Source organism: Thamnophis elegans, unplaced genomic scaffold, assembly GCF_009769535.1.
Source record: "Thamnophis elegans isolate rThaEle1 unplaced genomic scaffold, rThaEle1.pri scaffold_100_arrow_ctg1, whole genome shotgun sequence".
Classification (NCBI taxonomy): domain Eukaryota; kingdom Metazoa; phylum Chordata; class Lepidosauria; order Squamata; family Colubridae; genus Thamnophis; species Thamnophis elegans.
The window spans coordinates 54177-67990 of record NW_022473574.1 but is presented as its reverse complement, the minus strand read 5'-3'; positions in this window follow the sequence as shown (position 1 = coordinate 67990).

Sequence of the window (13814 nt, the reverse complement as noted above, 5' to 3'; positions counted from 1 at the left end):
ACTGTCGTAAATCGAGGAAAGTGGACATTGAATCCAAAATCATCAATTTCTTTTTGCGGGGTTCTGTTTGTAATTTCGAACAGTCCTGAAGTGACTGGTCGTTCAATGAGGAGTAACCTGTATGGTGTCCTACCTTTTGCTCACCAAACAGGTAAGGGAATTGCATGTGAACCAGGGGTGGGTTTCAACCGGTTCGCGGCAGTCCCCGTGAATCGGTTGGTCGGCGAACCCGGAAGTAAGTAACTTCTGGGAATGGCGAAGGGCCCACCCGCCCGCCCGCGCTCCTTACCAGTCTTTGAAGGCTTCTGCGCTTCCACGCAGGTGTATGGCACATACAGCGCCTGCGCGATTCTCCGCGAGCAGCTGGATGGCACATACAGCGCCTGCACAAGTCTCCGTGGGCAGCTGGATGGCACATACAGCGCCTGCGCGATTATCTGCGAGCAGCTGGATGGCACATACAGCGCCTACGCAAGTCTCCGCGAGCAGCTGGAGCATCGCGCAGGGGCTAAGACGCATGCGTGAACTGCGCGCGTGCACGAGGACGCCGCCGGCCCCGTTCCAAACGAACTGGTTGGAGCGGGATTACCAACCCACCCCTGATGTGAACTAATATGCATCTGTAATTCGCACAATTTTCACTCATTTCCAGCTAGTCCCTGTGATTCAGCCAACTCAATCACGATAAATTTATCTCTCCGCACGCTACCTGCAGACGGTGGGTGTGATGAGTTTATTACAGAATGTGGATCACAGCCATTTATCTCAGCAAAAGCACTCTCAAAGTAGACAGAATCGGGTGTTTTGATCCTTTTCATGCCTTCCTTAACATGCAGTGGTTGTGGCTGGCCAGCCACCAGCAGAGCTGGCAGCAGACTCAGACGATGAGGAGGTTGGGGATGAACTTGGGCCAGTTCTGGACTCTGGGGAAGGCTCTCATGGAGCCTCTGTGTCGGAGGCAGAGATAAAGCCAGGACCCTCTGACATTTCCCAGCCACCGAAGAAGCAGCTGCCTTTGGAGGCTGAGATGAGTGAGGAGGAAGAACAGCTGCGGCCTGTTCCAGATGCACTTATGCACAGAGCAATTAGGAGAGGAGAACAACGGAAGGCAAGGAGTCGACTCGGGAAGCAAATCAAATGTGGATACTGAGTGACCCCTTCCTGGCTAGGGAATAAATAGAAGGAAAGGGGAGTGGTGGTTGTAGGAGACAACAGTTCGTATTTCTGAAGATTTTGCTCATTGTGCAAACTTAATTTGCAGCTTGCCAGCTGGGAGCTCACAGCCTTTCAATGCAAGGAACTGAGAAGGTTTGTTGCTGTCATTAACTCTTTGAAGGACTATTCCCTGGACTTTTCGGTGCGTGAATGCAATTAATTCACAAGAGCTAAATAAAGTGGGCTTTTTCTTTGCGAGGAGTCTCTTTCTTGCTTCTGCGAAGGCTGCGTCAGGACACCAGTCCTCAACTTACAGCCACAATTAGGATCACAACATTTTTCCCCAGAATTGTAGCAGGATTTGGGTTTGGCTAATCTAGAGAAAAGAAGGACTAGGGGGGACTTGATAGCCATCTTCCAGTATTTGAGAGGCTGCCACCAAGAGGAGGGGGGCAATTTATTCTCCAAAGCACCAAAGGGCAGGACAAGAAACAATGGATGGAAACTAATCAAGGAGAGAAGCAACCTGGAATTAAGGAGAAATTTCCTAACAGTGAGGACAATTAACCAGTGGAACAGAAGTTGCCTTCAGAAGTGGCGGGTGCTTCATCACTGGAGGTTTTTAAGAAAAGACTGAACGGTCACTTGTCTGAAATGATATAGGGTCATCTGCTTGAACAGAGGATTGGACTAGAAGACCTCCAAGGTCCCTTCCAGCTCAGATTCTGATTAGCAATAGCAGTTAGACTTATATACCGCTTCATAGGGCTTTCAGCCCTCTCTAAGCGGTTTACAGAGTCAGCATATTGCCCCCAACAACAATCCGGGTCCTCATTTCACCCACCTCGGAAGGATGGAAGGATGAGTCAACCTTGAGCCGGTGAGATTAGAACCGCTGAACTGCAGAGAACAGTCAGCTGAGGTGGCCTGCAGTACTGCACCCTAACCACTGCGCCACCTCGGCTCTGATTCCATGTTTAGCATCTGTGTTTGTTTTGTGTGCAGTGCCAATGTAGCCCAAGATCCTAAACCATTGTGGGAAGCCCCTCCCCAGAAGAATGAGGTATTTTGGGGACTATTAAAAAGGCAGGATAGAATATTTCCCCTAAAGGAGAAATGGGGAAAAAATCTTAAGGGAGGCAAAAACCAGCACCAGTCTCCCTGCCTCCAAGCAGAAACTCAGGAGGCCAGATTTTTTAGAAACGGAGATTTGATAATCCATTCAGAGAGACTGGGTCAGACAGAAACTCCAGATAGGCAACAAGCCAAAGGGTGACAAGATTAGCTGAGGCAAACACCGAGGATTTGCATTTCCCCTTTTGCCTATAGAGCCAGCCCTGACACCCATAGGAATCTGACAACAGCCAACAATTAAAAGAAATGTTCTTGCACAGGAACAGGAAGCTCAAATACCAACCCCAAAGAAGGTATTAAAAACCCACCCACTCTCAACTCCATTTGTTCAGCTGTGCCACAATCACATCTGCTTGGTAGTTCTGCTCCATCAATCAACCTCTTTTTCCAATCAGCCTCCATTTCATTTCCAGCGCCTTTCTCCCGGATTGGAACTGAACCAGGTGGATTTTCCTTCCAACACCATCATACCTCACTGCCTCTCTCTGTCCTGTCACATCTTTCTTAACCTTTCTCGCATCCAGGACCTGAAATACCATGACCCAACAAAAGCGTGAACGTCAAAAGTGCGCCGACAAAACCGTGGTGCTAAAACCGCGATGTCAAAAGCGCGCTGACAACAGCGCGCCAACAGAAGCGCGATTTAAGTTAAGGTAAGGTTTAGGGTTAGGTTTAGGTTTAGGTTTAGGTTTAGGTTTAGGTTTAGGTTTAGGTTTAGGTTTAGGTTTAGGTTTAGGTTTAGGTTTAGGTTTAGGTTTAGGTTTAGGGTTAGGATTAGGTTTAGGGTTAGGTTTAGGGTTAGGTTTAGGGTTAGGTTTAGGGTTAGGTTTAGGGTTAGGTTACAGCGCGCTTCTGTCGGCGCGCTGTTGTCGGCGCGCTTCAGCGCTCATTCGTCGGCGCGGTTTTGTCGGCGTGGTTTTGTCACCGCAGTTTAGTCAGGTGCGCTTTTGTCGTTCGCGCATTTGTGGTGGAACCCTGAAATACACTTAAACACCGTTCCTTCATTTGCCTTCCTTTTCATTCTATTACAGGCAGTGCTCAACTTGGGGTGGGCTGCTGGGCGTTCGCAGGGATTCGGGAGAACTTTTAACTTTAACTTTTAATAAATTTATATGCCACCCAATCCCGTAGGACTCCGGGCGGCTTACAGAAAAAGTTAATATAGGAGTTAAAATAAAGAACAATTAAAAAAAACAATTTAAATAGAACGCACCATAAACTCAATCTGGGTGGGGCTGGGCCTCATTCCTGAAGTCAACAGCCCCAGGCCTGCCGGAATAGCCAGGTTTTAGTGGCTTTTCGGAAGGCCGAGAGAGTGTGGAGGCTCCGGATCTCTACGGGTAGGTCGTTCCACAGGGTCGGAGCAGCTACAGAGAAGGCCCTCCTCCGAGGAGCCGCCAGTCGGCATTGTCCGGTTGACGGCACCCGGAGAAGGCCCAGTCTGTGAGTTCTTATTGGCCGTTGGGAGGTATGTGGCAGGAGGCGGTCTCCCAGATACCCAGGTCCTAGGCCATGTAGGGCTTTAAAGGTGATGACCAGCACCTTGAAGTGTGTGCAGAGACCGATCGGAAGCCAGTGCAGCTCGCGGAGGATAGGTGTAACACGCAGTGGTGGGTTTCAAAAATTGTTGGAACCTACTCTGTGGGTGTGGCTTCCTTTGTGGGAGCGGCTTGCCACCCATGTGACCGGATGGGAGTGGCTTGCCGCCCATGTGACCGGATATGAAATTATGAATTAGTACTTAGGTCGGTCCAAGTAGCTATTCAGAAACTCTGGCATTGAAGCACGCAAGTCTTAAAGCTGTCAAGTTACAAGATCCTTGCCAGTGGTGGGTTTCAAAAATTTTCTTCTAACCGGTTCGGTAGATTTGACGAACCGGTTCTACCGAATAGGTGCGAACTGGTAGGAACCCACCTCTGGTAACACGGGTGTATTTAGGTACACCCATAATCGCTCGCACGGCTGCGTTCTGGACTAACCTCTAGCTAAGATTCGGTGCAGTTCAAAGAATCCCCAAATCCCACTCCTGACTGGCCATACCCACCACGTCCCTCCCAGGAATCCCCATGCGGCCCATTTTGGATGCAAGTAAGTGCAGGAAGAGTGCAGAGGCTTGGGGAGGGTGAAAAACAGGCCTACCAGATGTTTGGGGACCATTTCCAGCCTCCAGAGGGGCTCTGGAGCCTGGGGGGGCATTTTTGCCCTCCCGGAGGCTCAAAGAGAGTCTCCAGAACCTGGGGAGAACAAAACTGTCCCCTCCCTGTGGTGCAGGAGGCTGGCTAGGCCACGGCCACTATGGCCACGCCCACCCAGCAACTGGGCAGAGAACCCCTTGCTAAAATTTTTGAAGCCCTCCCCTGCTTATAACCACCCATTTAGTGACCCTTTTAAGTTACAACAGCACTGAAAAAAAAATGACCTATTACCACTTTTCACACTTACGTCCACTGCAGCATCCCTATGGTCATACGAACATAGGGTTGGCAACTGGCATGGGTTTATGACGGTTGCGGTGTCCCAGGGTCATGTGATCGTCTTTTGCGACCATCGGATAAGCCACGTTTTTGGAGAAGTCAGGGTGACCTTAGCCACCCCTTTATGAAACAACTGCAGTGACTCACTTAACCACTGGGGGGCAGAAATTTGATAAAATGGGGGGGGGGGCCTCAATTGATAACTGTCTAGGGCAGTGTTTCTCAACCTTGGCAACTTGAAGATGTCCGGACTTCAACTCCCAGAATTCCCCAGCCAGCATCCGCCCCTCTGGTTTTCCTTTGAAGACGTTTCGCCTCTCATCCAAGAAGCTTCTTCAGCTCTGACTGGATGGTGGGGAAGGATTTAAACTCCTTGCAGACAGCTGGTCATTTGCATCCTTTTAAAGAGTCATTGAGGCCACTTGGAGGTTTATCTCTGTCCTCAGGGTCACCTGAGTAGTTAACAAACCTATAAGGACAAGATTCAGCAGTCCATCTGCATTTAAAAGGGCAAGGGCCACTCTTTTGAAGAAAGCAAATCCATATTTTGGACAGAGAGGACCACCAGTCTAAAAGAGGGACCAAAGAGTCCATCTAATAGCAATAGCAATAGCAGTTAGACTTATATACCGCTTCATAGGGCTTTCAGCCCTCTCTAAGCGGTTTACAGAGTCAGCATATCGCCCCCACAGTCTGGGTCCTCATTTCACCCACCTCGGAAGGATGGAAGGCTGAGTCAACCTTGAGCCGGTGAGATTTGAACCGCCGAACTGCAGATAGCAGTCAGCTAAAGTGGCCTGCAGTACTGCACTCTAACCACTGCGCCACCTCAGCTCTGTCAAAATTGAACAGCCCTCCCTCAACAGAGGGGGGAAGGATACGACATGGACTATCTCCAGTCTACAACACAGTCCTTTCAGCAGTTCCAAGAAGGCTCCACACCCATTTGCACCACTCAGGTGATACTAAGGACAGGGATAAACCTCCAAGTGGCCTCAATGACTCTCTAAAAATGATGCAAATGACCAGCTGTCTGCAAGGAGTATAAATCCTTCTATTCCCACCATCCAGAACTGAAGAAGCTTCTTGGATAAGAAGCGAAACATCTCCCCCACCACAACCCTCCCCCCCAGAAAGTCCAGTTGAAAGTCCTCTTTAAAATAAAGCACCTTTGGGTCAATTAATACCTGTTTCGCTCATCAATGTCAATTTTGCACTCCATTGTGGTCGTAAGTCGAGGACCACCTGTATCTCTGTTGGTTTCCAAAACAAGGCGCTTGTTTTGCACGCCTGGATTGACGACAGAAGGAACGAGAGGCTACGTTAAAAGTTGACCGGAGTCATTTCTATAAACCAAATACCAATAAGTCAATGTCTTGTTTTTTCGAAAAAGATTGACGCTTTCCCCCTAATTTTACAGTCCATGCTTCGGGCTGATGAGTCATTGTCATTAGTCACAATTTTTTTGGGCTAGGGTTGAAACCTCCAGTGTTTTCATCCCCGGCTGTGAATATGAAGACGTGTGTCTGTATCTTTGAAAGGCTGTCACTTAAGTCCGCTCTCCATTTGTCTTCCCCTCCATTTAACCACGTTACGGATTAGCCAATTATGGTTTAATTTTTCTCGTGACATCACGCAGCATCGTGATAGTGTCCTCCTTACTGATCTTTGACAGGTTTGGACTAAATTATTTGTTTGCTGGTAGATTTGTTTATGTACTGAATGTCCCGCCGTCTTCCCTGAGTCTTTACGCCACCCGGGTTTGGGGCTCACGACCCCGGACAGCACCCCGAAATTCGGGGTAGCTGATGAAGTATTTTAATGGAGAGTCGGGTTAATGTCAGGGTTCCAAATGGCACCCAAAAGTAAATCAGAGTCCAAGGCAAAGTATTGCTCAAAGTTCCAATTTATTAAGAGAGCCATATTGGCACATCTGGGGAAACCCGAAGCTGAAAGCTTCCCGGTTTTCCCCACCCAGTTGAAAGTTCAAGATCTTGCCCCCACACCCCACAAGTCCATCACATGGTCCAATCTCCCACTGCCATGCTGGCATTGCCACCCATCCAGTTCCAGTCAGGTGCAGAGGTGCAGAGACAAAGGATGACCTTGGCTTTCTACAAAGAATGTTGTTATGGCTGCATATCATCTAACTCTGTACAATCCCCCCCCCCCCCGTTTTCCCACAATAGAAAATACAATGTAGAATAATAGAAAGTGTGGCAGGCCAAAGATCCAAAAGAAAAGATGGCTGCAGGCCTGACTCTTATTGATATGGCCACTGCTCTCACATAAGGATAATTCTGGAATAAAACAGCACCATACCCAGGAAAAAGAGAGAGAGAGAGAGAGAGAGAGAGAGAAAGAGAGGGGAGGGAGAGAGAGAGGAGAGAAAGAGAGAGAGAGAATGAGAATGAGAGAGAGAGAATGAGAGAGAGGGAGAGAGAGAATGAGAGAGAGAATGAGAATGAGAATGAGAATGAGAATGAGAATGAGAATGAGAATGAATCTAAATTGGAGGAAAGCAAAATGATATTTTGTGCATGGATATTTCAGCAAGAATAGAAGGCCTGATATTTAAACTAGAAAAAGCAGGGCTGTGCTAAATAATGTCTCCTCACACATTGTGCTATACAAAGGAGAAGCAACCTTATTGGTTGGGAAATAATTTAATGCATTCATTTTATCTCATAGTGTTGTTTCTTTACTCCATGTTTTCTTAGCCTATTAAAAAGATAAAGGTTCCCCTCGCACATATGTGCTGCTAGTCATTCCCGACTCTAGGGGGCGGTGCTCAACTCCATTTCAAAGCCGAAGAGCCAGCGCTGTCCGAAGACATCTCCGTGGTCATGTGACCAGCATGACTAAATGCCAAAGGCACGTGGAACGCTGTTCTCTTCCCACCAAAGGTGGTTCCTATTTTTCTACTTGCATTTTTACATGCTTTCGAACTGCTAGGTTGGCAGAAGCTGGGACAAGTAACAGGAGCTCACTCCGTTACGCGATGCTAGGGATTCAGACCACTGAACTGCCAACCTTTCTGATCGACAAGCTCAGCATCTTAGCCACTAAGCCACCATATCCCCTCTTAGCCTATTAGTAGGATATTTTTAAAAAAAATAGCAATAGCTTTTAGACTTAACCGCCCTTTGGTGATTTACAGGAGGGGTCCCCAACCTGTGGGGCACAGCCCACTACCAGGATGTGGCCTGTTTGCAACCGGGCATTGTAAGTGGCTGGAATGTGCACCAGGGGTGGGTTCCTGCCAGTTCTAAGCTCTTCTATAGAAGAGGTTCCACAAATCTCCCTCAGACCGATAAGATCTCACAGGTTAGGTCTCTTCCGGATTCCATCTGCCAGCCAATGTCGGCTGGTGACTCCCCGGGGGAGAGCCTTCTCTGTTGCAGCTCCAGCCCTCTGGAATGACCTCCCCGTGGAGATCTGGACCCTTACTACCCTCCTGGCCTTCCGCAAAGCCACCAAGTCCTGGCTGCTCCAGCAGGCCGGGGGGCTTGTGAAACACCCAGCCCCACGGAAATTGTGAATGTTGCGTCTTTTTTTTAAAGTGTTGTCTTGTCTATTTATCCCCTTTCCCTTGTCTGTTGTGAGCCGCCCAGAGTCCTCCGGGAGTGGGCGGCATACAAGACAAATAAAATGAAATGAAATGAAATGAAATCTACAGTGCCATTTGGAACCGGTTCCAGCTCCCTCCCCCCACCCGTCCGGACATCATCAAGATGAAGAGCGAGAGGAGGAATTCTGGGAGTTGAAGTCCACAAGTCTTAAAGCTGCCAAGTTTGAACACCCCTCGGTTTTTTTTCTAAAGGGTTAGGGGTGCGAGGGTCTTGTAACTTGACAGCTTTAAGACTTGCGTGCTTCAAATGCCAGAGTTCCTGAGCCAACATTTTGGTTGCTAAGCAAGAGCGTTGTTAAGTGAGTTTCACCACGTTTTACAAGTTGGCCACTCCCACCCAGTCACATGGCTGGCAAGCCACTCCCACAAAGCAGGCCACACCTACAGAAGAGGTTCTAAAAAAATGTGAAACCCACCACTGATGTGTGCTCACGCACACTGCCCCACTTGCACGAGCGTCACAGGGGCTCATGGCCCCACTCGTACAAGCATTGTGGGCGCTCACATGAGCAATAGATGTTTCCCTGTCCTCCCAATTATTTTACAAGTGGTTCAGGCATGCGTGCGACGCTTCTGTGTCACACGGGCAGAAGCGCATCTGGGAGAGTGCGCCTCCGGAGGTCCGGGAGGGTGGGTGGAACCTCCCACCACCGCTACTGCCAATTTGCCCAATCCGGGCTGAACTGGGAGCAACCCACCTCTGGATCCTAGCCAGGTATGTCGGCCTGGGTTCCACCACAAAAACGCGTTCGACTAAAAGAAGGCGGGGCTTAGCAGTGAGAAGATGGAGTTTTAGGCTACTCCTGAAATTCCTCTATACCAAAGGACTTTTTGGACGGGTTCTTTGAACCCCAGCTGTCCCGAAGACGACAGTGGAGGTGGGGAGGGACCCAGGACCCCAGAGATAATCGCAAATCTCTGGGGGAGGGTATTAACTCCCCGTGCCAATTCCTTTTGGATTAGCCGTGTGCTAACTGAAACTGCAGGTCGCCCCTAAGAATGGAAGAAGTGATATCATCTGGTAAGCTGATTTTATTATCCAAGAGAGATTGTTCCTGTTAAAAATTAAGCTAATTGGAAACCAAACAATAAGAAGATCAGCGGCGAATTAGCTTTTCTAATGGTTATATGACTGGTGGTTACTTTACCTCTTAAATGCATCAAGAAACTCCGCGATATCCTCCCCCCTCTGAATCTCCTTAAGTGGATCGTAAAAATTAATTCCTACTAACTAGCCCGTCACGATTCGACATTTTTATTACTTTACTATCTAGCTCTGTTTACAATCAGATAAGATTGACAGCCGGTAAGAGACTATATAAAAAAAAAGAGTGCTTCGAAGCCTCTGGGGGAAAAAAAAAAAGAGAGAACTTTTATTTTAACTACGACACATCATGGCTTCCCAAGATACCCCCAAGACTTCATTTCAGACTCTTTTCTCTGCGTGCAAAGAACTTTTTCATTCTTATCAAAGATTGGAACGAAAACTGGATCAATTTGTCCTAAAATATGAAGCTAAAACTGAGAACGTTGAATGCTTAAATGTCCCTGAAACACAAACGGAAAATGTGAGAAATGGTCTCTGGTCTTTCTCAGAGGAAGAGAAGAAGGGGGAAGCCATAAAGACGTCTCATTTAAAGAGACAGTGTGCAGAAGGAATGAAGAATCCACCCTTGAGAATTAAAGTTAAATTGGGAAGATTTATAAACCAAGAACAACTTTATTACTTCATCACTGACATTCAGAATCCAAAGGTGCCGAAATATTTTTGTTTGGACTTGCTTATGGAAACATTTGGTAAATCTATTCAACGAATGGCTACTGGACGGAGGAAACTTTGTGGCTGGAGGGACACAGGCTGACAAAAAATTTAAAATTAGCTAGATCGGATTACTTTAATATGTAATAGATATAGCTGAATAATGACTGATATGGATAGCAATATATATAATCTGGAACTGGCTGATAGATTGTTGAATACAATTGAAAACTAGTTAAATCTAATTGCTTTTCTGTGTAACAAATATTGTTGAATAATAATTGATATTGATAGTAATGTATATAATGTGGAGTTGACATGATAATTAACAATTGGATATGAGAAAATACTTTTAGATTACACATAAAGAGTATTAACTATAATAATTAGCACTATTAAAAAAACTAAATAGAATCCATACAATCAAAAGTTAATTAATACTGGGAAAATGTTATGATATATGATATAATTGAATATTATGGATGTTTAGCCAAAATATCTAGATCGGATTACTTCAATTTGTAATAGATATAGCTGAACAATGATTGATATAGATAGCAATATATATAATTTGGAATTGGTTGATAGATTGATGAATATAACTGAAAATTAGCTAAATCTAATTGCTTTTTTGTGTAACAGATATAGTTGAATAATAATTGATATTAATAGTAATGTATATAATGTGGAGTCGATAGGATAACTAACAATTGGATATGAGAAAACACCTTTAGGGTATACATAAAGAGTATTAACTATAATAATTAGCACTATTTAAAAATTAATAAAATCCATATAATTAAATGTTAATCAATATTGGGAAAATGTTAGGATATATGATATAACTGAATATTATGGATGTTTAGTTAAAATAGAACATGAGGATTTGATGATAATAGAGGATTTTACAAATAAGTAAATGAACTGCCAGCATGTGTCATGGACTAATTCCTTAGCATAACTAAGGATGAAGGATGTTTAAATAATTATAATAATTAAAACCGGAGGTATAATGATGTTGATATGGCAAATATTTGAGTTAAGATACTTGAATTATTAGGAGTCAATCGAAGAGAAGCACCAAAACATGTTGTAACCAGTTGATATACTTCTTATTTTTTCATAATAGACACCTGTGTTTTGTTTTGTTTTTCTGATTGTTGTCTTTGTTTTTTTTCTGTATTATCTGTAATTGATTGATATATTAAGAAAGATGTTGTACCAGTTTTAAACTAAAACTTAAAAAACATTTAATAATAAAAAAAGTTGTATTTAAGACATAAAAAAAAAAAAAAAAAAAACGCGTTCGACTAAAGGGCGCTCGACGAAACCGCGTAGCTGACATCATCACAGCGCGACAACAGCACAGAGAAAAAAGCACGCTGTAAATGCTAAACCTAAAATTAACCCCTAAACCTAACCCTAACCCCCCTAAACCTAATCCTAAACCTAACCCTAAACCTAACCCTTAACCTAACCCTAAACCTAACCCTAAACCTAACTCTTAACCTAACGCTAAACCTAATCCTAACCCTTAACCTAACCCTAAACCTAACCCTAACCCTTAACCTAACCCTAACCCTAACCCTTAACCTAACCCTAAACCTAACCCTAAACCTAACCCTAACCCTTAACCTAACCCTAACCCTAACCCTTAACCTAACCCTAAACCTAACCCTAAACCTAACCCTAAACCTAACCCTAAACCTAACCCTAAACCTAACCCTAAACCTAACCCTTACCTTAAGTTGAATCGGCTTGCTTTCAAAGCGCTATTTTAAGCGCCCTTCTTTCTCCGCGCTCGCTGTTGTCGCCCTGTTGATGACGTCAGCAACGCCGTTTAATCGGGCGCGCTTTAGTCGAGCACGGTTTTGTCGTGCCACGGTCTCCCTAAAGGATATAATGATATTTATTTTCCTCTCAGGTTTGCCTAAGTGCAAATAAAATCAATTTACAGCGATAGCAACTAAGATTCAAATGGGTCATTCAAAATGAAGGAGATTTCATTGACTCTACCGTTTGTGAATCTTCAAATCAATTAGACTCACTCATCTGAATAATGTGCCTTTGAATTACCTTGAAATGTGTTATGGAATGTGAAGATTCAGTAGACTATCTAATTCTAAACCAAAATGTCATTTATTGTTGTTTTCCCCCCCACATATGGACACGGCTGTGCTGCTACTGAGAATGACCTGTATACTAGCTGGTGTGTGTGTGTGTGTCTATATGTATGTGTTGTGACTCGGCTAGAGCCTTGGGAGCTGTTATCAGACTCTGACAGTGAGGGGGCTTTTGAGTCATGTTTGGAAGAGGAGGAGGGTTCTGGACAGGGGTCTGCCTCCGAGCAGGGCTCAGAGAGACTAGTTGGTCCCCAGGTAATGGCTGAGCCTTGGGCCAGTGGGGAGGACACAAGAGAGACTGAGCCTTGGAGCAGTGGGGAGGAGACAAGAGAGGCCAAGCAAGAACCCTTCTGTGAGTATTTTCAGGATGTACGTAGGAGACGAGCTGACCGACGTAAGGCACAACGGAGGACTCCGAGAAGGTGATTGCAACCAGATGTGCCTTGTTAGAGGCTTCCCTTAGAGATAAAAGGAGTGGTGTTGCCACGCCCTGCTCGCAGAAGTCAACGTTCCTTGATCCTGGAGTGTGGTTTCTTTGCTGTGCACTTCGAAAAGTGCTTTGACTTTGGGAAGAAGGGCTTTGCTTCCGTTTGGATTCTTCTTGTATTTACCGTAAGAAAGATTTATGTTTGTGTCCATTATCTTCTGGCAGAGACTTTAATTAGTTTAGTTTGGCTCGCAGCCATTTTGAAACTGAGAACTGATAAAGAGAATTCCCTTTCCTTTTATTTGCCTGTCGTCTGTTAACAAGTGAAGGAGGGGGAACAGAACATGTATGTTTAGTTTAGTTTAGTTTAGTTTAGTTTAGTTTAGTTTAGTTTATTGGGATTTATATGCCGCCCTTTTCCCTGAGGGGACTCAGGGCGGCTTACAACCACAGGGGGGGGGAGGGGGGTGCAAGGTCAAAAACAAAACAATATGTGAACAAAAAAAAAAAAAAAAATAGTAAAACACAACTTTCATTCAACAATCAAACACTCGGGCGGGTGAATTGGAAGCCTATCCCCAGGCCTGCTGGGAGAGCCAGATCTTGAGGGCTGCGCGGAAGGTCTGGATAGTGGTGAGGGTACGGATCTCCATGGGGAGCTCGTTCCACAGGGTCGGAGCAGCAACAGAAAAGGCTCTCCTCCGTGTGGTCGCCAGTCGGCATTGACTGGCAGATGGGATTCGGAGGAGGCCCAGTCTGTGCGATCTAATTGGTCGATTTAGGGAGGTAATCGGCAGAAGGCGGTCTCTCAAGTATGTATATTAGAGCTGTTGTAATTCTAAATGTGTGATTCAATGATGAAAATTAAAGTTGGTGAAGAATAACATGGTGATAGGTAAAGATAAAGGTTCCCCTCTCACATATGTGCTAGTCGTTCCCTATTATTAGGGTTCACTGCACAGTCAGCCAGATGTTCATTTGGCATTCGGTGGCACAGTGGTTAGAGTGCAGTACTGCAGGCTATACTTCTTCTGACTGCCATCTGTCTGCAATTCGGCAGTTCGAATCTCACCAGGCTCAAAGTTAACTCAGCCTTCCATCCTTCTGAGGT